This window comes from Candoia aspera, chromosome 7, assembly GCF_035149785.1.
Source record: "Candoia aspera isolate rCanAsp1 chromosome 7, rCanAsp1.hap2, whole genome shotgun sequence".
Lineage (NCBI taxonomy): Eukaryota > Metazoa > Chordata > Lepidosauria > Squamata > Boidae > Candoia > Candoia aspera.
Genome location: NC_086159.1, coordinates 77,457,196 through 77,484,003, shown reverse-complemented (window position 1 = coordinate 77,484,003; position 26,808 = coordinate 77,457,196). Strand labels below are relative to the sequence as shown.

At 38.9% G+C, this 26,808-nt stretch overlaps 1 protein-coding gene across 2 annotated transcripts in view; it reads right to left on the bottom strand.

Moving 5' to 3' along the window:
- Positions 1–26,808, bottom strand: part of SEMA3D (semaphorin 3D) — a 168,775-nt gene that overhangs the window by 116,675 nt on the left and 25,292 nt on the right. Inside the window, exon 1 of one of the 2 annotated variants that reach the window (XM_063308242.1) lies at positions 16,669–16,981. The exons of the other annotated variant lie outside the window; for it this stretch is intronic. The gene's annotated coding sequence lies outside the window, so the exon portion shown is untranslated. Of the gene's footprint in view, positions 1–16,668; positions 16,982–26,808 lie in introns of those variants that run through there. 2 annotated transcript variants of the gene reach the window in all.

The window sequence follows — 26,808 nt, the reverse complement described above, 5'->3', positions numbered from 1 at the left end:
TCAGACCTACTTCAGAGTTCAGTCAGGGTTCTGAATAAACAAGCACCATGCTGCCCTTTCACTGAGGTCTGCTGTCTCATTCAGAAGGAATTTATGATTTTCCAGGCGTGGCTCCTGAGCATCTGCTCAGAACACTTGGTCCCTTTTAACCTGACACCTCAACTTCAAGTATTTGATGTACTCCTGGAATTCTCATTAAGGTAAACTCTGCAATCCAAATTTTCTGAGTTTGGAATGTCTGCCACTCCCCTCCCCAATTTGCAAATATCTGGAATTTGAGCATCTAACAACACCAACCATTTGTCTTGACAACTTTCTGAAAAGAAAACCCTATGCTTATTTAACAGTAGCCAGATGTACTGCATTACTTAGATATAAAGCCTCCTCCTTAATAAGTCTGTTTTGAATTGCAGTTTTACAGTAGCCCGGCACTGCACATTTTCTGGAACTTATGTTTACCTTAATTCAAGATGGTTTCCTTTCTAATAAGATTTAGGATTACATCCATAAAAGAAGTCAGTTTCTTTAAAGACATGGTTACTCAATGCTATTTTAGAAAAGCATACCTAGTGTTAACCAGTGGTTACTTATTTAAGGCTATCATGGAAATAACGATCAATCTGTCATCATTTCTACCATTCTACTAAATAGAGGGTTGCATAGCTACATTAGAGTTTGGTTTTACTTGGTTAAATCTGATCTCTCAGTGGAAGCTTTAGGTAAGCTTGGTGGTTTTCCCATCTTCTCAGGAACCTAAATGCAGAAGAGCTGCAACTCACCCATAAATTTTGGTATGGCAGGAAGACTCATTCATTAAACTTCATTTATTGGATCCAGAGAGTTTTAAAGTACTGAAATGACAAGCTTTAAAATTTTAATTCCAGGGAAATTTAAAGACAGACATTGCGTACAATGCACTTTAGTGGAATAGAATTTCTTTCAGAACAAAACATTGATGCTGGAAAGTGACTCACAACGCTCATGTTGGTTTTTTGCAGACTAAAGCTGTAGGTTGTGGAATGACAGCAGTGCTCCCTATTACAGTAAGAGTCATGTTAAGGTGTTAGGCATCATATGCAAAATGTGGTCATATACTTTGATCTCTACCAGAGTTATGAACAAAACTGTAGCAATTGCAATTATCTTTTCTTTTTCTGCCTGGCATTCATTTGGTCAGGTAAGAACTCTAGGTCAATGTTAGGGCATAGGCAATAGATGCAGACAGTCCCAAGTTAACTTGATATCTTGAACTTCAAGAGTAGCAGGAATGTGACTAGGAAGTAAAAGGATATATGAAGCAAGAATGCACTGTGGTACAGCAATTTCTGCATGCACTCAAGCAAATTCCCAACTGGAATTCATTCTTTTTCAAGAGTTTGTTGTTTATTCGTTTAGTCGCTTCCGACTCTTCGTGACTTCATGGACCAGCCCACGCCAGAGCTTCCTGTCGGTCGTCAACACCACCAGCTCCCCCAGGGACGAGTCCGTCACCTCTAGAATATCATCCATCCACCTTGCCCTTGGTCGGCCCCTCTTCCTTTTGCCTTCCACTCTCCCTAGCATCAGCATCTTCTCCAGGGTGTCCTGTCTTCTCATTATGTGGCCAAAGTATTTCAGTTTTGCCTTTAATATCATTCCCTCAAGTGAGCAGTCTGGCTTTATTTCCTGGAGGATGGACTGGTTGGATCTTCTTGCAGTCCAAGGCACTCTCAGAATTTTCCTCCAACACCACAGTTCAAAAGCATCGATCTTCCTTCGCTCAGCCTTCCTTATGGTCCAGCTCTCGCAGCCATATGTTACTACAGGGAACACCATTGCTTTAACTATGCGGGCCTTTGTTGTCAGTGTGATGTCTCTGCTCTTAACTATTTTATCGAGATTTGTCATTGCTCTTCTTCCAAGGATTAAGCGTCTTCTGATTTCCTGACTGCAGTCAGCATCTGCAGTAATCTTTGCACCTAGGAATACAAAGTCTTTCACTGCTTCTACATTTTCTCCCTCTATTTGCCAGTTATCAATCAAGCTGGTTGCCATAATCTTGGTTTTTTTGAGGTTTAGCTGCAAACCAGCTTTTGCACTTTCTTCTTTCACCTTCATCATAAGGCCCCTCAGTTCCTCTTCACTTTCAGCCATCAAAGTGGTATCATCTGCATATCTGAGATTGTTAATGTTTCTTCCAGCGATTTTAACTCCAGCCTTGGATTCCTCAAGGCCAGCTTGTCGCATGATGTGTTCTTTTCAAGAGTGCCTGAATGTTATTTATAGGAACTGCAGAGGCAATATGCTTATACCCAACCAGAATAATCTTGCACTGGTCATTTATATTAACTTTCATCTAGCCTAAGAATTCAGATTATCACTAGATTTTGTGATCAACAAATCATACTCTAGATTTGCATGGAAGGAAGACTGCTTAAGATAACCAAGAGCTGAATAATAATAAAAAAATATTACAGCCTTTTCACTCCATCATGAGCAAATGGGTCTAGTTGTGAGTAGTCACGGGGATGAGTGGTCAAGCCCTTGGCCCTTCCTGTGTGGGATGACCCAGGTCTTGGCCTTCTCCCCGTACCTATTTAACATCTACATGAAACAGCTGGGAGAGATCATCCCTCAGTTCAGAATGAGATAGCATCAGCAGGCAGATGATACCCAGCTATATTTCTCCACCCTGAATAGGAGATGCTGTGAAAGTCCTGACATGATATCTGGAGGCTACAAGGGACTGGGTAGGGTGAAACAGGCTCAGATTAAATCCAAGCAGGACAGAGTGGTTGTTCGTACAGAAATCTGAGATCAGGCCAAATCCAACTTTCGCCTTGGATGGTGCTGCATTCCCCTAGAAGGAACTGGTCCGTGATCTGATGGTTCTATTAGACTCAGGGTCCTTTGCTGAGCTTTCAATGATCAACCAACCCTCTGGAGGTCAGAATGGTTAGCTAGCTTTTAATATTACTGTGCAAGTTTGTTGAAATGTGGTCACTTAAATGTTCTATAAAAGCTCTATAAAATACATGAGATGAACAGAAAAGAAAATGGCCAAACCTATTACACACAAAAAACAAGTGGCCGAGTCAAAAGTGTAAGTGCCAAGACTGTTCTAGAACATACAAAAGGCCACTCTCGCAACAATAATCACTATCCATCACTATCCATGTATCGCTATGGATACAGCATATCCAGAATATATCAGTATCCATCTTTGGAAGCAATATCCAGCCATTAGAACAAATTACTTATGCACAGCATTGTCCTAACAGCCAGGAACCATGCTGAGACGAGGAATAGGTCTCTAGTGTTTTATTACTGCTACATTAGACAGAAAATCCTAACGAACTGAAGAAGCGTGGAAAAACCCCAGACAGATAAACCCCAAAAGTCAAGGCGGGTCTGATCTGTGTCTCTTTGAATGGCTGCTTAACTCCTCAGTACTACGCATGCGTTTTCCCCCCTGGATAGGGGCCCCCTCCTGCTCACCATCAGTGCTCATGACAAACATGGAGGGGGTATGGGCAGGTACAGAAACAGATGAAAAGCAAATAAATATAAACCATGTACCTAGCCTATCTCTTGTATGCATAAAAAGGCTTTCTTTTAAAAAAAATGCCAATAACAACAGGTAATTTTCACTATCAGAGTCAGCCCTATACGTTTGTTAATGTGTACATATATCCGTGTACAGCTGTATTTTCTCATAAAAACAACAGCTTGCAAATATTCAATTCAGCTCTTGTCATGTGTAAATGTCCTTATGTACATCAGAATGTGGTTAGGACACACATCCTACTGAAAATAATTTAAAGTCTGGATATTGATATCACTTATTTATTTATTTTGATCCAGAAAACTTGTTTCATGTATGGCACATCTCTCTGCACTGTGGAGAAACTATTTAATGAACAAGCAAATGAACAGAAACAGACACAGTAGAAGAAAAACTTGATATTAACCTAATGAAAAAATCTTGAAGACTGATAACTATGGGAAGCGCCATGAACATTGCACATTTTAATAAGAACAGCTTTTATCCTGGTATGTTACTGCATCCAACTGAGGTTTCCAAGATTAGAAGAAGCTTTCCATTGCAGAAAATAAATTATCTTCTTCCCACTGCAAGGCCACCACCCAGGTCATTCCAGAGGTCCCCCAAGGCCTAACAACAGGCTTTCATAGAGCATAGAAAGTTGCAGTGGAGTAGACCAATCCTCAATACTGCCAGCTCGCCCAGGTTTTCCAGCACAAGCAGTTGATTACACATTTAAGACCATCCCAAGCAAATAGTGAACAAGAGGCAGATTCTTTTCAGCCAAAGAGAAGAGAATTGGAAACCCAAATTTGAGGATCATGAAACAGGCTGGCACCTCTCAACACATCCATTTAAGAGATTTTTCTTTTCCTTTTCCTCACCTACCACAAAGGCTATGCTGGGATGCTTTGCAGCCCAGTCTCCAAATGTTCTCCACTATTCCATCCAGTTCTACCAGCATTGTTGTACAATGATGCCTACTCCAGGGCATTGTGAAGGATGCACAACCATGGTTAGGTTAGAATACAAGCCAAACAGGACCTAAGTGGGAGAGGCACTCACCATCAACATCATCATCATCATCATCTAAATGTGTATGCTGGCCATCTCTTAATAACTCTGGGCACAGCCAGCAAGCTTCCCAGGAGTCTGCTCCCCAGTCCATTTAAGGCAGATGCCTAAATGAGGCATCATTTGTGCGGGGTGGGATTCTGGTGCATTCCCACTTTGCATTCCTATCAGAGTTGTGTTAACACGTACAACCTTTCTACAGTTTGTTTCTTACAACTATTGGGGCAGTCTTTGGTCTGATCCATAAGCAACACTTAATTATTTTTTACTCCTCTTTCTTAAAACAATAAATAAATCTAGGTTATTAACTTTTTTACTGACATATTTTTATGTTTGAATGAGAAATAAATCCAAAGTTATTCTACCCTTATGCTAATTCCTCTTCCCCCCTACACTTTAGTTTATTATAAAACATACAATCTCAAATTAAATTCCTAAATCTTGATCCAGAAAAAAGGTGCACAAAAGGAATCATGTCAAAATAATATACGGAACTCAAAGAATGTCATTTTTAAAATGCAGCTACCTTCCAAACAAATGAACTGAATGTTTTGTTAGTATAAATAATGTACAACTAAACCACCATAAAATATCACCACAGAATTCCTGTCCAAGCAAAACTTTTGAATAAAGTTGACAGCAGATTAAATACTTCAAAAACTTCAAAGTCATCCAAACCAAACAATGTATAGAAAGGGGTAAACCTACAGAATACATTTCATTCATAGGTTAGTGCCTTCTACAAGCCAGTTTTAATGCACTTTGATTTTCAAATATTCATATGAAATGGTGGACAAAACAAACATAATTGGAATTGGAAGCTGGTATACTTTATTCACGAATAAGTTACATTATGTCAAATGGAAAATTGTTTATTTCAAAGTTTGCAAACTGTGACATGTTGTATAAATCAGCATTTACCACACTTGCAAAATCCAAACATGACAAGTTTGAAAAATATAGTGGTTTACAAACTTTCCATTTTCAGGAAACTCCTTCTACTACACAATGCCTGAGGAAAAAATGCTACAGGCCTGCCTGACATTTTTTTTAAAAAATATTTAAAATATCTGTATACTGCCCTGATCCAGTAGATTTCAGTCACTGATAATCAAACAGAAATAATGAACCATTCCATTTTATGAGGAATTACAGGAAAATTGTTCTACCTTAATGCTCAAGCCAAATGGACTTCAACATTGCTCTACAAGGCAATTCTTCTGCATTTAAGTACTGTGCTTCCTCAAAAACACTTGAGGGAATTGGAAGCTATGGGAAGTAGGACAATGGAAGAGTGACAACACCAGAAGTGGATTTTGCTCCTTGGTGTCTTGATATACAAAGCTTACAAAAGTTGATTGGTTACAAAAACTAGCCACTTTTTTCCTGGCAGTCTGGCTCCTAAATTCAGGAGTGTAACTGTGGAGGGATGGAGAAGTATTCTCCAATCTTCCATAATTGGTTTGTTCAGCCATGTTTTTACATGAATTGAGAGCACTATAGAATAGCCCAACTTTTCATGGGGAACATTTCCTAACATAATTGGGAGAATTATCATTGTAGTGGAATAGATTTCCTTGGGTTTTGTTAGGGATGATGTTGAAATTCCATTAGAAGCCTCTATAAAGCTTCATTTTTCAAGAAACCAGCCTCATTGCTCTAAGCATAAGTTGGGTTTAAGAGATCTAGATATAAAAAAGACATCTTGTTTTCATACTATACTTGCACTTTCACTAATCAAAATTATCTTCAAAGATGTTGTATTTCTTTTCTGCAGGATTCTCATGTTCCATTTATTACACTCTGTGGTGAACTGATAGTTACATTCAAACCCCTTGTGACTTTGTCGGGTTACTTGTGGTGATTAATTCAATAGCAGTGCAACATACCATTTCACAAACTGGATAGGAAATTCCGATCTTATTCTGGCAGTTTTTCTAAGTTCTCGTCCTTATTAATTTTGGCTTGGCTACCATCTTCCAGACAGAATACTGCAATTCTGGAAATGGGACAGCAAAGCAATTAGAATGGTTAAGGGAAAGTTCTGATTATATGTTCAATAATCTGGATGTTTTAGTACAAGCGAAAAAAGACAAATGAGCCTATTGCAGAAGTATATGGAGCTCTTAAAAATGGTAGAATCCTTTTGCTCTTGGCTTCCAGAATACTAGAATCAATGCAGCCTTCCTTAAACTGGTATCTTTCCAGTTGGGACTTCATCTCCCAGAATTCCCTGTCAGCCTTTCTGTTCTATACATAGCAACACAAACATTCTGGTAGATATTAGTTAGGAAAGCTAATATAGCTGGCAAAAATGACACTCAAGGAGAGCTGGTGAACAATTAACTTCAAATAATAGGGAGCTGTATTTCTTGTGGCAAAATGGTGATCCTTCTCACCAGAGACAATTGGATGGCAAAGCACAACTGCTGTGTCAAAATCTCAAAAATAAATCTATTCACAGCCACTTTCTAGAAAAGCCGATTGCCGTACTATCTGTAGCTATGCACACAAACACAAATCTCCACAGGTCAGAAATAAAAAGATAATCCTTTTAAGCCATGGAAAAATTATTACTTGCATTTGGAAGGTGCTGGAGGGTAGATTCTGGAAATTTTTCCAGTTGTTTTATACCTCATGATGCTGTGAACCATAATCAGACTAACTGAAGGGGCTTTAGAACCTGGGCATTAATTTAATTCAGTGTAGACAATTGCCCAAGCAATCGAAGAACTGTTTGCAAGACAGCTTGACTGAAAATCTAGTTGTTATTTCATTACTGAAGATGAAGAAATCAGGAAGTGATTATTTATCTTCCACTGCAAACATCTGTGCAAAAAGTGTTTGGCCACTGCAGGTTCACGCTCATCCCTGAAGATGAATATCATTTGCCATCAGTGGGGGCTCCCATAGCAGTAAAGTGAGAATATAATAAATCAAGTAGGATGTGATTTGGTTTGGTTGTCTGGAAGTGGTTCAGATCTGGAACATACCAGTCACTTTGTTCCTTAGCATGTTACATGAAAAGCATGTAACATGCTTCCACCTATTTTTCTGTTTTTTTTTCTTTTTTAATTTTTCCTTGTAACAAATAAAGGTCAAGTACAATCTCTCCCAGCCAAATACAGTGACCTATCAGCAATTCCAGAAAACCATGCTTCTGCCTAGGATTTTGATAAAGTGAAGGAGATGATTGACAAATGTCCATCTGCTAGACAACTTGGTTGATGACCTCTGCTTGGAAGACAACAGTACAGGTAGTCCTCATTTAGTGCTGACTCATTTAGCAACTGTTTGCAGTTATGACAGTGATGAAAAAGTAACTTTGCAACCAATCCTTGCATTTACAACCTTTTCAGGTCCATAAAGCAAAAGAAAGCTGAAGTAAGATCATAAGCACAGTCGTGGTTTCACTTAGCAACTGCTTCACTTAATGACTGAGTTGCTAGTCCCAACTGTGGTCGCTACAGCTAGGACTAACTGTAGTACCTCATTTGTCATGCAGAAATTTCATGCATACTGGCTGGGATATTACAACTAGTGTAGAAACTGTGGGGAGAGAAGAGGAATAACACTGGTAGGGTAGTGGAATATTAAACCATTTTTCTTCTACTGAGTTTTCATTCAGATTATTAATAAACGCCCAGCAAATAAACATCAATAAATTATTGCTCACAACTTTATAGGTCCATCTGTGTTTTTCAGGAACCTTGGCCAAATGCCTCAAATGATAACTTTTCTTGTTTTCTTCCTAACTTGGCAAGAATGTAGGGAAACAGGTTAATGTCTTCCATGCTTCTGTGGTGAGCACAGCAGAATCACAGAGGCATAAACATTTCCCCTTATCTTCAAACTCTTCTTCGGTGGAAGTTCCTGTTATCTGGAATGTTATTTGGGTGGAACTTGTTCATGGTTAATGCTGTGAAGATGGTGAATGTCTTTTGCACTAGGAAATTTCCAGAGAACACATAAAGCTGCTTTGCCAAGTTTCAGGGAAACAAATGCTAGCCATGTGGGAGGGTGTGATCAGGCCTTCAGGTCTTGAAAATGTCATCGGTGTGTTCACATGTTCATGACTGTAATTTTTAAAAGGACAGGAGCATGTTTGCTTTTAAAAATCCTTTTTGCTTGTGATAAGCCTCACTGAACGCAGGGCTTCCTTTCAAGAACTCTATTTTGTCCTGAGAAACAGAACACAGAGGAATGTGTTACAGTTCCCACATCAGCAGCCTTCATTTCAGACAAACAGACAAACTTCTTTCCCCCCCCTTCTCCTCGCCAACCTTCTTCATCACTCTCTTTTTTCTTCTCGGAGAAAAAAAAATCATTTCTTTTTAAAAGATCCATCCCTCTGCTGCCTCTTAGCAACCCCCTCCCACCTATCTGCAGAAGTGCCCACCAAACATAGCTAAAGTGACCTTTATTCATAAGCCTCCTCCTAACAACTGTGTGAAGATATGTAAACCACTGAGAGCTATTTTGAACTCGGGAGGATACAAATCATGTAATGAATAGTCAAATGACAGTTCGTCTCTGTTTTATAACGTGAAGTAAATGATAGGCCAAGGGATGTGGTGGCGCTGCGGGTTAAACCGCTGAGCTGCTGAGCTTGCTGATCGGAAGGTCGGCGGTTTGAATCCGCGTGACGGGGTACACTCCCGTTGCTAGGCCCAGCTCCTGCCAGCCTAGCAGTTCGAAAACATGCCAATGTGAGTAGATTAATAGGCACCGCTTCGGCGGGCAGGTAATGGCATTCCGTTTAGTCATGCCAGCCACATGACCACAGAGGAAGTGTCTACGGACAAACGCCGGCTCTTCGGCTTTGAAACGGAGATGAGCACCGCCCCCTAGAGTCGGACACGACTGGACTTAATGTCAAGGGAAACCTTCACCTTTACCTAAATGATAGGCCAGACTGGTAGCTCTAATGGGGACTTGTGTTCTTTCCTTTTAGGTAGCATTTCCAGTGCTAAAAAGACACAGAAGATAGATCAGGCCAAGGAAGGGATTGGAGGACCTATTTGCATAGTCCAGATGTTGGCTGCAACCATGCACTCAAAGGCCAAGCCACTTTTAAGTGTAAACATGTAAAAGGGGAGGGCTTCAATGTTGACTTTTCTTTACCCTCCCTACATACACCTTCACCTACTGATCCCATTATTAGAAAACTTCCAACAACAGTTGCTAGACTTCAACATTCTTGAATCTCTTCTGAGCAATAAAAATGGGGAGTTGAAGCAAACTCCATTCCTAAACCTTTTCAACCTCCCTTGATCTGGTGATTTGTAACTTCTCTAACCACAATTTACTCCCTTAGCTCTATTTTTCCTATTTTTTTCTGATTTATTCCACCTCAAATCCTCTTAGCCAGTCAGTGATCAAACATGATTGTGCCACAGCACAGCACAAATGCAGTTATGTGCTGACATCACTAAAGGAGAAGGAAGTTAATTAGAACCATAGGCATCTGTTAGAACTTACGATGGTATCACATGTGTCACAATTGTGTATGATGAAATTTATTTTTATTTATTTATTAAGCAAATGTATATGACTGCCCATCTCTAAGTGGCCTGATTCATGTGACATCTCCTGCCCTCTTGGCCTCCCGTGGATCCCCATGATTAAAAGATGGCAATGTTTCTTGACTGATCAACATGGGTCACTGCAGAAATCATTCTAAGGAACATCCTCCCTTTGAAGTAATTCTGAAAACTGCTGATGGGATTATTCTTTTAATTCTGATTTACATTTTTATGGAAGTTGCATTCTCAATTCAGCACTATTCCAATCTCCTAAAGCAGAGATCATTGCTGAAGATAGAAATAAATATATGTATGTATGTATTTTTTTTAAAAGGGAAGACTCATGTTGGCATGTTTGGCCTTATTCTTACAACTGCCCTTTGAACAGCTCTTGGGTACCTTTTCTCAATGAAATGTGAGTAAAAATAGTGGGCCTTGACCAAACCTAGATTGAGAATTAAAGACTGGTTGAAGGACAAGGTTTATTGACCTACCAGGGATTTAAAGTTGAGCTTCCACAACTCCACCCAATCTTGGCCACTGATTGACCTAAATTAATGTTTACATTTAGTGATAATCACGGTGGTTGACTATAGTGCCTCCTTTCCTGAAATGCAATCCAGCTTTTCCAGGACTAGAAAGCAGTACTCTTACAAAAGAAATAGAAGAGATAGAACTCAGTGTAGGAAAAATAAATGCTAACATCTCCTGCGGTCTACATGTTCCTTACTTGCATCAGTAATATTTGTTCTCACTATTGTTGTGTTGTCTTTGTCAAATCAGCACATCATTGCCCTTCCCTTCTAAAAGCTAATATGTCAACTGTGGAATCTACCCAAATTGGGAAGCACAGGGGGAAAACATCAACACAGATTAATAGTGAAGAAAATCTAACCTCTGTAGTCTTACTCCCTAACATCTTTTGAGGAATATTGAATACACTATTGAATACTTGCCACAATGACATTTGGAAAGTGTTAATGTTGGCCCAGAATTGTACCACTCAGGGTACAATTATTTAGACTGGGTAGAGCAAATTTATTAAGTAGAACTTTTCAGCATGCAATCTATGGTACCTTTCAATTCAGATTAGCAACAATATGCATTCCTCCCCATTCCTCCTCATCTCCAGAACAAATATTCTGGGCACCTTGTTGTCATTCCATCAACAGTTCATCATTTAATGGGGTCAGAGTACCTCTCTAAACTAAACTGTGGCAGTTTTGACCTGTTTAACAAAGGCTCATCAACATTCACATCTGAGCCTCCACAAGATACAGATTACAGAGCCCTATTCATCACCAGTCCAAATTATTGATTCAGGAACTGTTTAAACTTTGCTCAAGAAAAAAAAAAACACAGACAAAATCAAACATATGAACACTATAACTGGAGAAAGGATTTAGCAGACAGACCCCAGACCAGTTAATAGACTTGTTTCCAAATGAATAGCCTTTTTCTTGTACAGGCTTGTCTAAAAAAAAGACCTGCCATGAAGAGGATGAGTTGAAATACTTTTTATCTCCTCCCTGCAATATTTCTTAATATGCAGTCTCATGCATAGTCTTGGCAATTAATCTGGATGGGACAAACTCTTTTTGTTCACATTTTGCTGCAAAGCAACTTGATTCATACTTTCCCAACTAACACTTGAACTCAAATGATTTTATCCTTCAGTTTTCAGAGTCGTCTGCATTGCAAAGTATGGCGCAGGACAAAGGGATTGTTAAAAATGTTGACAGTAAAGTAAATTATGTGTGTGGAGTGTGTGTGTGTGTGTGTGTTTAAATCAGAAGCTCTTGTATGAACACAATACTGAGTACAATTATATTTCGTGGGGAAACAAATTATCGACAGGCCAACATTGATGATTCAACCATTCCCAAGCACAAGACTCAAAGAACTCAGTAGGATCTGCTTCCAAGAATAGACGTCTGGCATTTCATTTCCCACTTTTCATAACTCAGATCAAAAAGCTATACTGATAAAAGTATATTTAAATTGATTTCAACAGCACTCTCCCACTTTCTTTGTCACACATTCACACTCTGGATTACATCTCACCAAGTGAGACAATCGAATCCTGAAATAGTTACATACAGCTGGAGTGATTACAGTAAATTGTTAGATAGGAGACAAAATCAAATACTCCCAAGTAAAATAACAAGTAAATCAGAAAATAAAGTTGGCTTTCTATCATCTAGGATAGTCTTGTTTCCTTTTTGTGTATGCTTTTTATAGACGGAATATTCAGAAATGCAATCCTTCATCTGCAATGTAAATTAACAGAATCTGTTCCAACAGAAGAGAGTATCTGTAGCTCAGGGTTGAACTATTGAGTTCTTGGTGCTCTCTTTGTTTGGTTGCTTTCCTTCAGACATTTCATTACATCATCAGTGAGGAGAGAGTGGGGCTTGCTGGCTGTTTATATATAACAGCTTGCCTGTGAGTCTTGGTGGGGCTGTGGCTTCCTCCTTGGTAGAACCAAACAATCAAGCTCAGAGATAATCAAGAATCCAACAGAACCAATATTTTTTTCCATTTCTTTAGGGTTATCCTAAGTTATTTGGAGCAGAAAATCATTAACTTATTTTGCCTTTCCAACCAGAGGGATCAGAGAATCATAGAGTTGGAAAGCACCTTGGAGGTCACCCAAGAAATCAAAGCAGCTTGATCTAAGGAGATTAAAGCAGCTAATTATACAGAGCACAAAAATAAAATGTGAAGCAGTTAAAATCTGACTGACTATTAATAGTAGATTAAAAGTATTAAAACCTACTATTATCCAATTCAAACTAAAAAGGATTAGAGGAAGAATGTAGCAATGGTAAGAAGTAGCAGCAGCACTGGATGTCCTCAGCCAGTGATGGCCTCCCACTCCAAAGCAACAAATGACATGAAATGCTGCTCTGGGCAGATGCACCGCCTCTGCCACCATGAAATATGGCTCTAAATACAATTTAGTCAACACTTGATCTGATTTATTCTAATACCCACTTTTGCTCAAGCTGCTCCCCCTTCGTTTCATTAATCTTGGTTCCCCATTAAACCAGGGGATCAACTTGAGTATGTGAAATAATAATCCTACAGCAATTTATTCTTCTTCCATGGCACCGAAATCAACTGTCTAAGGCTCTGGCCCAACTCTGTATAACAGCAGCTCTGGCCCAAGATTATTTCTGTTGTAACTTCCAGAAGGTGTTGTGATAATGTTGCAAACACTATCAGTCAAAACAAGAAACATCATCACCAACCATTGAATTTTATATATTATATATGTAAACTGAATGCACAATTTCCACCTCCCTTCCTGTCTATTAATAATATGACGTTTCCATTATAATGGCAGAAGGTACACGGAGAGATAAGAGAACATGGTGAGGCAAGTATTCATGATCACAACAAGATGTAGTCCTTGAAAGACCAATGGGATGAAAGATGCTCTGATGAAGGATTATATGGTTTGTTACAGATGCAGAAAACTCTCTTTGTTGCCATCTTGTGGTCATTCTGGGTTTTGCAACCCAGATCTGGTAGTCCTACATTACATTTCACAAAGGGGGGGGGGGGAGAGGACATTTGGGCAGAAAAGGAGGATTTTGATTCTTGCCCTTTTCATTGGCTTCTTTTATACCCCTCACCTCTTCCCTGCAGCCTCACAGAAGCTTAAGAAAACCTCTCTCTGAGCTGAGAACAGGAAAAAGAGAGACAGAAGAGGTGTGAAGTGTAAGACATCCCATATTGCTTTATCTGTCTACCATAGATCACCCCAATATAGAGGAGTACCACTTTTCTATGTTATGTAAATTAAAGCTTGGCTTACATATGCAAGGAAGCATGGCATAGATAAAGCTTAATAGAATTGGGAAGCAGTTTGTAGCAGTAGCTTATATATCACTGAAATTCAATGAAAACTGCCCTGTCATGTCAAGCCAAAGACCTATATAATCTACCCCAGAGCACCAAGGTAGGATGTCTCCAAATAACCAACATTAAATCTATTCTCTCTGTTGTTCCCAAGAAACTGTAATGGGTGGTATGCTGTTTCTGATCCCAAAATGAGGTAGCCAGAATAACGAGTACCGCTGGTAGACCAACTTTCAAGATTTTAGCTGTCTTTTAAGGGCAATTAAGCTAGTGACCATGACCTTACCTTCTGAGGACACCCCCATATTTTTTAGCCACAACAGAGAAATGGTGTGCCAATGCCTTTTTTTGTTGTTTGTTTGTTTGTGTACTTCTCAATCTTCCCTACAGTCTCCCATCCAGGTACTTGCCTGGTCCAACCTGCTTAGCTTTTTATGATCAGCCAAACTGGACTAGGTGTCAAAAAAGGGGAGAAATAACGATAATTGTAATATTAGCAGAACCATATAAAATTGAAGCCAAACTAATTAGGGAAAAAGTGGAAAAATATCATACATAATCTCACGCACCACTTCAGAAAGCATTGATAGAGCCCCCCGAGTCTCCAGTCCTGTTTCATTTTGTAGAAAGGTCACACCAAGGCTAAAACCCTGTAGTGGACTATCACTGCCCTTCCACATAATGAGATCTTGCAACCTCAGGATGTGGTGACAGATTTTTAAACACAGTTCAACTGACAGGTGGCACACTGCAAACGAATGCCATTGAACACCTTTAATCTCTGTGTGTGTCTACATCAGCCAAGGCAACAACGGATCTGTCGAGTTCAAGATGGAGCCCATCATTAGGAGTTATTTGGACAAAGACGGCTACTTGATCACGGGCTGTGTTAGGTCCAGCAAATCAGGAAGGAAACTTGTGCTGACTTCAGTGGCAATAGATCAGGGCTCAGGTTGATATATATCTGGCTTGAGATGTGATAAACTTATTATTTTTTTAACCTTTCACTAAAAGGTTCCCATTTATCATTCCCTTAAACTTTAAAAGTTTAAAATAAAGGGCCTCAAGGAATTTAGGCTGGTGCAGGGAAGCACTGTTACTGTCCAGCTTTTATTTATGAAGGCATTACAACTGAAGTATTTCTCTTGGTCTCTAGTATTCTGGAAAAATCTTCATCTTCATTTCCCATTGCCTGTTCAGGAAATCCCTCTGCACGGAAGGTCAGAAACACATGTTTTTTCTTTCTTCTTTCCTTTCCTATAATACTTCAAAATATTCATATTTATAGACTTCCCTGTACTAGAAACTTCATACTGTTAAAAAGTGTATTAATTCTAACTAGAAAATTTTGGGATGATCACCCACTGAGTAACAATCAATGTAGAAAATATTCAGTCTTGAGGTGCATCTCCAAAGTTTCCTTTGATTTAAAAAACATTTTTTAATCTCAATTAAAGCCTTTTTCATGGATAACTCTGCATACAAATTCACTTCAGACTGGCTTTATTCTGTGCCAGGACTGTTCTTATACTCTTCTCACATTCTTTATCACCTACATTAACCCTGCATATCCTATCAAATTCAATACAATCTATAAACCATCTATATATTTTTTGTGACTTTTAAGTAGTTTATGTTCTGGGGAGGCAACATGACTGGGGAATATAACTGAATCCTTTGGCCACACACTCAGCTGAACAGGTAATGACTTATGTTTAATTTTTTTCTTTTTCTCCCACCCAAATAAGTATGGTTTCCAAGATGACCTTGTTACCTTTTTATGCCCACCCTTGGGAAAATAGACTGGTCACATAATCCCAAGCATCCATCAGCACAGCAGTGGGAAGTTGTGATGCAGCAACATTTTGAGATCCCCAGTTTGCCCACCCTTGATGTATCTAATCAGATTTCTTTAACATACACTATCCACCAAAAACACGTGAGCATACTCAGTGCTACGAAATGGTTCCCTTTCACTCAAAGTAGACTGGGAAATAATATAGATCTATAGATGCATACATCTGTTTGTGTCTGTGTCCCAAAAGAAGACAATAATCTCCTCCCACATTATTTGTATGAAGAATTACAGAGACATGTTTGTGAGGGCATTAGAAGTAAACATTGACTTAGGGGACTCTTTATTTCTACACAATGCTAAAATCAGATTTTATTCTCAAGGTTTCTCTGTCCACCCATTTTGTTTTAGATAGACTGGCTTTTTCACAGCCAAAGGCCAGCAACTGAAAATGATCTATAGGGACAAAGTGTCCTAATAATAATATAGTACAAAATAAAAAACACTCATTGATGTAAGTTCAAAAGGAAAAAAAAGATGGGAGTGCAATAACTGAAGACAATAAATTACTAATTTTACAGTATGCAAATTCCAATGGAGTCTAGTGGCTTCTGACAAAAAATAGCTATAGCACAAAATGTAGCCACTTGCCAGAAAACTTCATTCACTTATGACTGCCAACTTGAATATTTTGTTATTGGAGCAGCAATTAACTCTTCTTTCCAGGGACACAGTTGATCTTGGAAGAGAAGGTTGTTATATCTCTCTGTTAACACCACTGTGAAGTGAATGCCTTTTGGCATGCCAGGAGTTTGGAATATATATTTCGGGTCAGTAAAAAGGTGGATGGATGAGACTGAAATAGAAGTGGTAGGAAATGGTACCTTTGTATGTCAAGATCTTGAATTCTTTGTTCAGCTTCACCACAAGCTCTTTCCATGCCCAACATGCATATTCCTTCGTAAGGAGATCCACAATAAGCCTGATCAGATGAGATTTGGTTCTTCTATGAAGAACACTAGGAGTATGAGTCGGGCCAGAGGTTTTCCTCCATAAATTTGCTTGAGTCGGTATTTTAACCAGTTTGTATTGGCTCTAGTGATGTCTTTACACCTACAGGGATTTCCTTATGTAACAGAACAGGAGAGGGCTTAAGACTTTGGCCTTAAAGAACTGCAGCAGGCAGACGGTTGTTTTCCTTTGTTGGTTATTATATTGGGAGACTTTCGCACCTGTAGCAAGAAACTTAAAGACCGTGGTTTCCAGAAGTGTTAGATTGAAGATACGGAACAAAATATTTTTAGGTTTTCACCTGCTCAATCGAGTTGTTATTAATTTTCCATGGGTTAGGCAAACTAGAACAACCTTTTGGGAAAGTAACCACCTTGATTTCTGAATAGCTGATATCTAGTATTCCAGGGTAGCAGAATGATGCCACTATGCAAATCCCCTTTTGTTTCAAATAACTTGCTCAAATCCTGGCAGATAAAAAAGATGGAGTGTTTATCATAACATACATATGTTCATAGAATACATTTCTTACTATTGTGGTTTTTACAAAGGAGCCAGGGGAGACTATTGTAATCTCTTGTTGGAATCACATTTTGTTGTTCTGATACTCAGCTTCCAGTTATCTGCCTAACCAACACAGGTATTACTTTTTAAAATGTCCATCAACCATTGGTCAATCACTGATTGTTGTTGCCTATTTTGTAAAACAAGTTGATTAAAAAAGGAATGTTGCTCATAATTCATTAGAATTGTTCAAGTGTGCCAAACCCAATGAATTCTGGCAAAATAAATGAATAAAATATATATATATATGGCCTAAACTTCAGAAGTAATTGCCCAAGTTCTGAAATATAAAAATGAAATCATTGTTCATTAACCATTTATGTATCATGCATTAACTATGATGGTTAAGACAAAGTCACACCAGCCTCATCATTCAGCATGTTTGTAGATGCAAATCATTTTGCCAGTAATCCAAATAACTGACCTAATCATGGTTAATCCCTCCCCCCCCATATTGGCAAAAAAGATAAAATAAACAGATGACATGCATGATAATATTACTTATTTGGATGGAGTTCCTGTAATGCTCAATTATGAATACATAACCAGTTAAAGAAAGACACTTGTATTTGTTGACAAGCATTTTCAACAAAATTCAGGCCAGCTTCCTCATACAAGCAAGTAAAAGATATATTTTAGAATATTCGGTACGCCTGTACAACTGTCTTGTCACAATTAGGCAAGAAGAGAGTATTAAATTGCAAGTTCGAGGAATACTGGAAATCCTTTGGGAGTTGCAGACCTTGAATCTCTATTACCTATGATCCTTAATATTTAGTGCCAGGAAATACGTCCAACAAAATGGAATGGAAAATTTATCAGCACTATGAAAACCACCAAATATGAAAAAGGTAAAGGAAATAAACGGACCACTACCACCAACAGACTTCCCACCAGAAAGTCGCAATAATGATAGCTTTTCTTCCACAGAAAGTAAAATAAGATACAGTTAAGCATAAATAAAGTCTGAGTTAATTGTCCAAACCAGTCCAACTATATTATTCACATTGGAAAAAGGAATCTGCCAACCCCACAATTCACTTACACCATGGAGTAAGTGAAAAGTTACATTGAAAAATATTGGTCATTAGTGCTGTTCAGTCCAGTTCAATGTTTATTTCGGTCAAAGACCCATATAGAGCAAAACAATTAACAAACTCTTTAAAAGAAAAAAAAAAGAAGTCTGGATATAAAACACAAGCTAAAAAGAGAGTACAGAATACTATTATTACCAGTATAAACAATCACTAATGCTATGTATTACAGTACAGATGAAAATAACAGTCATATCCAAATGCATAGTCAACAACCAAACAGCACAATCCTTGGCATGCCTGCTTAGAAATGAGTCCCACTGATTCAGTGGGACTTACTTCCAGAGACCTGAATACAGGATTGCAGCTTAAATTACTTTCTCAGATTCCACCTGCCTGGATAATCTGTAAAAAAACAAAAAGAGGAGCATAAAAATAGCTACCTCAGATTTGGACGTATGGGAAAACACTTTGCTGTTCTTAAGCATCAATCCTGGACAACTTCCAAAACAAACTTTGATAAAACTCTAGTCATCCCATCAAAACAGAAGCATTCTGTCTCAGATTATAAATCATCTCTAGAATACTTCCTCCTTCCATGTACGCGGATTCCTTTCCCTGCCTACTCACTCTTTGTCCAAAATATGCTAAGAATGATATCAGCTCCAACTTTCTAGTTTCAAGAATGCCTGGACTGGTGAGAACACAAATATCAAACAAGAGATAGGAGTGTTGCTAAAAATCAGAGCATATTTTCAAGCTGTCCTCTTCCATCTGTCTCAGGCTGAAAGCACACAGTCTAAAAGAACAGCCTGCCTTTTCCAATCATTTTTTGGTATTCCAGTACTGATAGTCAAAGACAAGAAATGCCACGTCCCTTTCAAACAGGCTGAGCTTTCTCTTTTAACAAACACAGAAGCAGATGGTCAATATTTTTTGGTTTCCTATTTTAAGTGGGGAATCAATCTGAGTTAAATTATGCTCTTTATTATTGTCATGCATGCACTTTGGAAAAGGCAGTTTATAAATAAAGGAACTCTGACAATATATTATTTATTGGAAAAAATTTAATAAATAAGAAGTCTTCACTGAAGATTTTCTTTATTATTATCTAGCTCACCTCCCCCAAATTGACTAGTAAGGACTGACACAACTGTTCTTTACTTGGTGTCCTCCAGAGGTGTTGGACTGCAAATCCCATAATTCCTAACCAGCATCTGGGAATCATGAGATCTGCAATCCAGCATATCCAGAAGGCACAAGTTTAAGGATCAGAGGTGACTTAATAACAGTACATACTGTATTCTGGTTGACTAGCATCATCAATCATCATCATCCTTGTTGCTGTTATTATACATTGACCTTCTGTTTGTATAAACACTCAAGGAGGCTTACAGTAATTTTTAAAAATGCGAAGTAGAAAACATAACAATAAAATTGCAATTAAAATCAAAATGAAAACCAATATTATCAACATTACTTAACAACACCATGATGCCTTTTTTGCCTTTTTCTAAATACCCATCCTCATATACAGTCAGGACCAGAAATATTGAAACAAGGATAACTGTTTTGGCATTTGGCCTCTGTACACCACCACACTGAAGTTGAAAGGAAACACATGCAAGTGGGAGCGAACTCAGGACTTTCAGCTGTAATTCAAGGGGTTTGACAAAAGTGGGGCACTAACCATTCAGGAAGTACAGTCAGTGGCATACACACACCCCCATCGTTGGCGGCTCATAAGTCATGGAACAAACCAACATCATTACAAACATAAGGATCGCCTTTAATACCTGGATGAAAATCCTTTGCAGCCAATGACTGCCTGAAGTCAGGAACCCATGGACATGACCAAATGCTAAGTTTCCTCCCTCGGGATGCTTTGCCAGGCCTTTACTGAAGCTGCCTTCAGCTGCTGCTTGTTTGTGGGTCTTTCTGCCTTCAGTCTTGTCTGTGAAAAGCATGCTCTATTGGGTTAAGATCAGGTGACTGACTTGGCCATTGAAGAACATCCCACTTCTTTGCCTTGAGAAACTCTTGGGTAGCTTTTGCTGTATGTTTTGGGTCATTATCCATCTGCAAGATGAAGCAACGTCCTATCAGCATGGCAGCATGTGGCTGAATTTGAGCAGAAAGTATAGCCCTATACCCTTCAGAATTCATCCTGCTGCTTTTATCAGCAGTCAGGTCATCAATAAACACCAGTGACCCGGTTCCATTGGCAGCCATACATGCCCATGCCAGAACACTGCCTCCACCATGTTTGACAGATGATGTGGTATGCTTTGGATCATGAGCTGTTCCTTTCCTTTGCCATACTTTTCTCTTCCCATCATTCTGGTGCAAGTTAATCTTGGTTTCATCAGTCCAAAGAATCTTATTCCAGAACTGGGCAGGCTTTTTTAGGTGTTTGCTGGCAAAGTCTAATCTGGCCTTTCTGTTCTTGAGCGTTACCAGTGGTTTGCACCTTGTTGTGAAGCCTCTGTATGTACATTCATAAAGCTCACTGTTGACTGCAGATGTTGACAGTGACATGCCTACCTCCTCAAGAGTGTTCTTGACCTGGCTAGATGTTGTGAAAGGGTTCCTCTTCACCATGAGCAGAATTCTGTGGTCGGTCATCCACTTTAGTTGTCTTCCATGGTCTTCCAGGCCTTTTGCTGTTGCTGAGCTTGCCAGTTAATTCCTTCTTTTTCAGGATGTTCCAAACTGCTGTATTGGCCACTCCCAATCTTTTTGCTCTCTCTCTGATGGGTTTATTTTGTTTTCTCAGCCTAATGATGGCCTCCTTCACTTGCATGGACACCTCTCTGGACCTCATGTTGAGAGTTCCACTGAACAGCTACCAAATGCAAATGTAACACTCAGAACCACCTCTAGGCCTTTTATCTGCTTGATTGGGTACCCAGGAAACAGGCCACACCTGGACATGCAGCTGCTTGTCAGCCATTTGTTCCATCACTTATGAACCACCAACGATTGGGGTGTGTATATGCCACTGGCTGTACTTCCTGAATGATTAGTGCTGTCCTAACAGTCAGGAACCACGCTGAGATGAGGAGTAGGTCTCTAGTGTTTATTACTGCTACATAAGACAGAAAATCCTAACAAACTGAAGAAGCATGGGAAAACTCAGACAGATAAACCCCAAAAGTTAAGGCGGGTCTGATCTGTGTTTCTTTGAATGGCTGCTTAACTCCTCAGTACTACGCATGCGTTTTCCCCCCTGGATAGGGGCCCCCTCCTGCTCACCATCAGTACTCATGACAAGTGTCCCACTTTTGTCAAACCCCTTGAATTACAGCTGAAAGTCCTGACTTCACTCCCACCTAGGTGTGTTTCCTGTCAACTTCAATGTGGTGGTGTAGAGAGGCCAAATGCCAAAACAGTTATCCTTGTTCCAATATTTCTGGTCCTGACTGTAACAGAATAATTCTTCACTGTTTTATATTTCACCAAATATATTATTAGAATATTTTTTCAAGTGTTGAGCATGCGTTCTTCTTCTTGTATACACCTGCAATTCTATGCACATTTACCTGAGAATAAGTCAGATTGAACTTAATAGCATTTATCTCTGAGGATATCAGAATATAACTGCTTTGCAAGTAATCCAAGTAGACTTCAATAAAAAGATACTTCTTGCTCAACAGGAAGTATCTTTGTTCAACTATTCAGTATATACTCTCAGTATTTTAATTATTCCCATACAAACATTTGGTTTAAGATCCATTAATATACTGGGTCTCAGAGCAACTGCTCTTTACATCTTCTTTCTATTTCGGTCAAAAATGTGCATCTATTTAAGCACACTTCTCAGAAAGTGATTTCCATCCCACTCCCAACTAGTTCAAAATTTACTAACTTGGCCTGGGTACTCCCAAGGAATCTATCTAGGTAATGCTCTTACATCTGGATAATGCAAAGGGGAATTAACATTTCCCCAGGCCAACATCCATTAGGCTGACTTCACAGTAAAAATGCATGCAATTTGGCTGATATCCTTAATTTAAAATAAATCTTCCCTTGTAATACATTAAATGGCATGAGTATTTGCCAATAAAATCATTTATCCCTTCAGCATCCTCTCTGTTATATCAGATTGAAGGTGTAAAGACAGATAGATCCATCTGCCTGAAAAGAGTCATTGGGAGAGTCCATGTGCCCCAGGAGCTAGACACGATCTGCTTCAGGAAGTTCCACACAGATAACAAAGGTAGTGACAGGACCTTTTACAGTGGGATTTATGGGGCGGGTGAAAATCCCATTTGTGCTTCAGTCAGCCAATCATCTCGAGAGCCAGCCAATCAAATTGACCAGGGACAGCTGAGTGTCATTTTCAAAACATTTGGGCTATCTTCAGTATTTGTCAGATCTTTGTCTTTAAAGAAATGAGCAAGCTCAAGAGACGTGGCTCAACCATAAGGTATAAAACACAAAATTGGGCTGACTGGGCCACAGGGATGGGTTTGAGGGAAATAAAAGCTGTCTCATCATTCAGTGCGTGAGTTGGCAAGCTTTTCAGTGGGTGAGCACTGCTACATGGTAGCTCCAACTCTAGAAAGATTTTCTTAAACCTTTTCATCAAGAATTCTTTGGCCATAAGAACTTGATGCTTATCTTGATAGCCCTTTTGCCAACTGTCACATTTTAAAATCGCTTCCGCACATTTGAACTCCAATGCAGTCTAGAATGTCTTAGCGCACAGTTTATCTTTAACAGCTGGTAAGAACAGTTCCTTGCAATTAGATGGCACTGTATGAAAACGGCGTTAACAAACCATGTGTATCCTCCACATCCACAGACTTTACCTTACCAGTAAGGATGTTATTTTGCTCCACAAGTGAGATTTCTGCAGTAAGAATGTAAGATCCCATCTGTATAAACTGGAACACTTGATTCATGCAACAGATGGTATGTTTAGCATATGTGCAGAATGATTTTCACTGGATGCTTTGAAAAGACAGAGGGCCTCTTCCCATATAACAGTTACATGCATACAATGAAATCGTGCAACTGTTTTGTTTACACTGTAATTCTCCAGACCCCATTCCTCTTTTTATTTCTTTTGTTCCCTTTTAATTAAACTTGAAACTATTATATTTAATGTTCCATGATGTGTATTTTTTCTTTTGTCAATAGGTTTAAACATAATAAGTAAAAAGAATAGCCTACAAATGCATATATAGGAGTGTTTGGAACCTAGAACACATAGAGAGCAATTGTAATAAATGGGTTTTGTATGTATGCATTCACCAGAAAAGCAGGTTTAACTATACCTTCCTATCAAACACATACTTAATGGCAAATTTGTGTTTATTGCTGTGTAAACAGCCACTTCAAAACTTTTTTTTTTTTTAAGAAGTCCTCAAACCTGGAATGTTGAGAGCATGGCTTAAATGGATTAGCAAGGCATTAGACAAATGGCAAAGTTGTTTATAAGTGTGCCCTAACACAGCTAAGTCTACCCAATCTTGGCACCTCATAATAATGCAAGAAAATACAGAGCTGGCTTTGAGCCTGGCTGTGGCAAATCAACCAAACAAGTATTTTTGCTCGATGCACATTTTGAACATACTGAACTGGACTCAGGTATGAGTAAAAGAACCCAGCAAGATCCCAAAACAGCTGAAAAAACTGTCAACATTGTATTGCTGACTTTGGCTTAACAGGCAGGAGATTTTCACTGATTTTCCACTGATTCTGTAAAATCCAAGAGGGTAATCCTTTTATACGAGATTAATATGGACAAGATGTATCCATAATAGCTAAAAGTTGATAATTCAAATAAATACTAATTTGTATATCCAGAAAAATATGTTTATTGTATGATAACATTCGTTGTTCAGATTGAAGAAATTACAATCAAGTAGTATCTCCCTCTTAAAAAAAAAAGGTTAAAAGGCTTCCTTCCATGAATATAGAAGTTTTAATGTGTAATAGAAAACAATTCTAACATAACCTGTCTAATTCACCAACCCTATGGATAACAAATTTTGGGGAGGGGAGGAAAGAAACTTTGTCCCACATTCACCCAGACATAAAACATACACATCAAAATGGAAACACCAAACAAATCTTGTAAAAGAGATTTTCAGGAAGGTATTGTAATATATCTAAATACTGCTTAACTTCAGGAAGTTTCTCATTCCATTCTATGGCCATGAATAATACAATCTTCAAATGAAGCATCCAATCAACCAGGTCACCAATCCATATCTTTCATTTGTCTACATATACTGAGACTCCCAACTTGGTTTTTTTTTAATCACCTGTGTCAGGGGAAGTTTTGCAAGCTGTGAATCAGCATCTGGATGTAGCTGGAGGCTGGATGAGGATCAAGAAGCTGATCTGGGCTGCAAAGGGATGCACTTCCTTTGAATGAGAAGGTGCACAACTTGGAGGTCTGCCTAAGCCTATCAACATCAGTGGAGACACAAACAGTTTCCATGGCAAGCACTGTGTTGTTTGTGCTCTGGCTGGTTCATGAGCTAAGGTCAATCCCGAACAGGGCTAGCCCAGCCACAGTAATTCAGTCACTGGTAGGCTCCAACCTATATTACTGTTATGTGCATATAAATGGGTATATATTGCCGGCCAGTTCACAACAGGGATTCTGGATAGTCTACAACTTTTAAACAATTAAAACAATCCAAACAACCCAATTAAATGTCCAAGATTGCAAACAGCAATTCCAGTTTATAATAAACAACATCATCTGACAGAGCTGTATTAACCTCCTGGCCCAAATGCCTGGGGAAATAGCCAAGTCTTTAAGGCCTTGTAAATAGGACACTAATTTTTATTTGCTAACAGAGGCAAGCTATTAGAAACATATTACCCATGTTCTCCTCCAGTTTGCTACCAAGTTAAGTTCAAGTTGATTGCCATGGCATAAAATGCCTACAAACCTAGGATTTAAGTGTCTGAAACAACATGTTCTCCATCACTTATAAGCCAGGGATAAAGATCTAATAAATGAGGGCATCATTGTGAGAGTGTGCATTTGCTAAAGATTCCTTCTTTGTGACCCAAAAGAGGGCATTTTAGTGGTTTGTTTGTTATATTTTTCTGCCACCCATCTCAAAAACACTCAGTAAAAATATCCCCACTGTGAAATTTGTTCCCTGCTAAATTGGGTTCCCTTACAAATTTTTGGAGTTAGCTAAAGACACAACATGGTCTCTGGTTAGTTTTGTGCTACTGTGCTTGTTTTTGTTATTGATTTGTTGAGAAATATGCCTTATTTTAAAACAGTTTTTATTGTAACAGTTCGTAACCAAAAGTACAATGAAAACAATGTTCCCACTTTGGGATTATTTAAACAAGCAACAAAAACAAACAAACAAAAAAGTTTTAAAATTCTATAAACAAAGAAACGAAATGTCATTTTGTTAAAATGCTACACTATGTTCTTGACCTTGGACATTTTCAGATGGAAACCTACCTGGAGGTCCCCTGATTGTTTCAGCCCAATTCCCTGATCTGAGAGCAGTTACCTTCCTTCAAATGCATGAGATAGGTGGTAATCAGTGGAAAGTTGACTTATTTATAAAGTTGACTTACTTTTAGCCAGTTTGTGCTAGTGGTTAAGGTGCTGGGCTAGAAACCAGGAGTCTGTGAGTTCTAGTCCCACCTTAGGCCTGAAAGCCGGCTGGGTGACCTTGGGCCAGTCCCTCTCTCTCAGCCCAACCCACCTCACAGGGTTGTTGTGGGGAAAATAGGAGGAGGAAGGACTATTTGGTATGTTCACCACCTTGAGTTATTTATAAAAATAATAAAGGCAGGATAGAAAAATAAATAAATAAATAAAGTTACCTTTTCCAGTGCCTTTACCTTTTACTTACTTACCTCTCGGTGGCCCGTATCAGTTATGAACAAGTCTAAAGTAGCTAAGCCAATGAAGAGGCACTGAAAACTTCCTACTCAACACTTTGATGAATGGCTCTCATCGAGTTCGAAAGCATCATTGCTCAGGCCATCAAATCCAGCTCCCTGTCTACTGTAGAACTGCAACATTCCAACAGGGGATGCAAGTCCAGACTTAGGAGAGATGTCTAAAGGTATTCAAACATAAGCCTCTCAAACTAGCACTGATATGCTGAGGGACAGAATAACCTCAAAATTCTACTACCTGTTTAGATTTTGTTTCCAAATGATTGTAAAGTAGTTTCCTAAATCTGCTCAGTGCATACCACAAGCATTTCCTTGCAAACCACTGAACTAATCAACCCTAAAGCGAGTGTGGATGGGAAAGAGGAATGATGTCCACTGAAATTGGTTTAGAAGGAAGTTTTCTAGCTGAAGGGTGAGACACTATCAAGGAAGTACCTCAAAATATTTCCACAAATGTTAATAATGCGGCAAAGATTTTGGGGGAATGGGGAAAACAGAATCCTCAACTCTAGATAG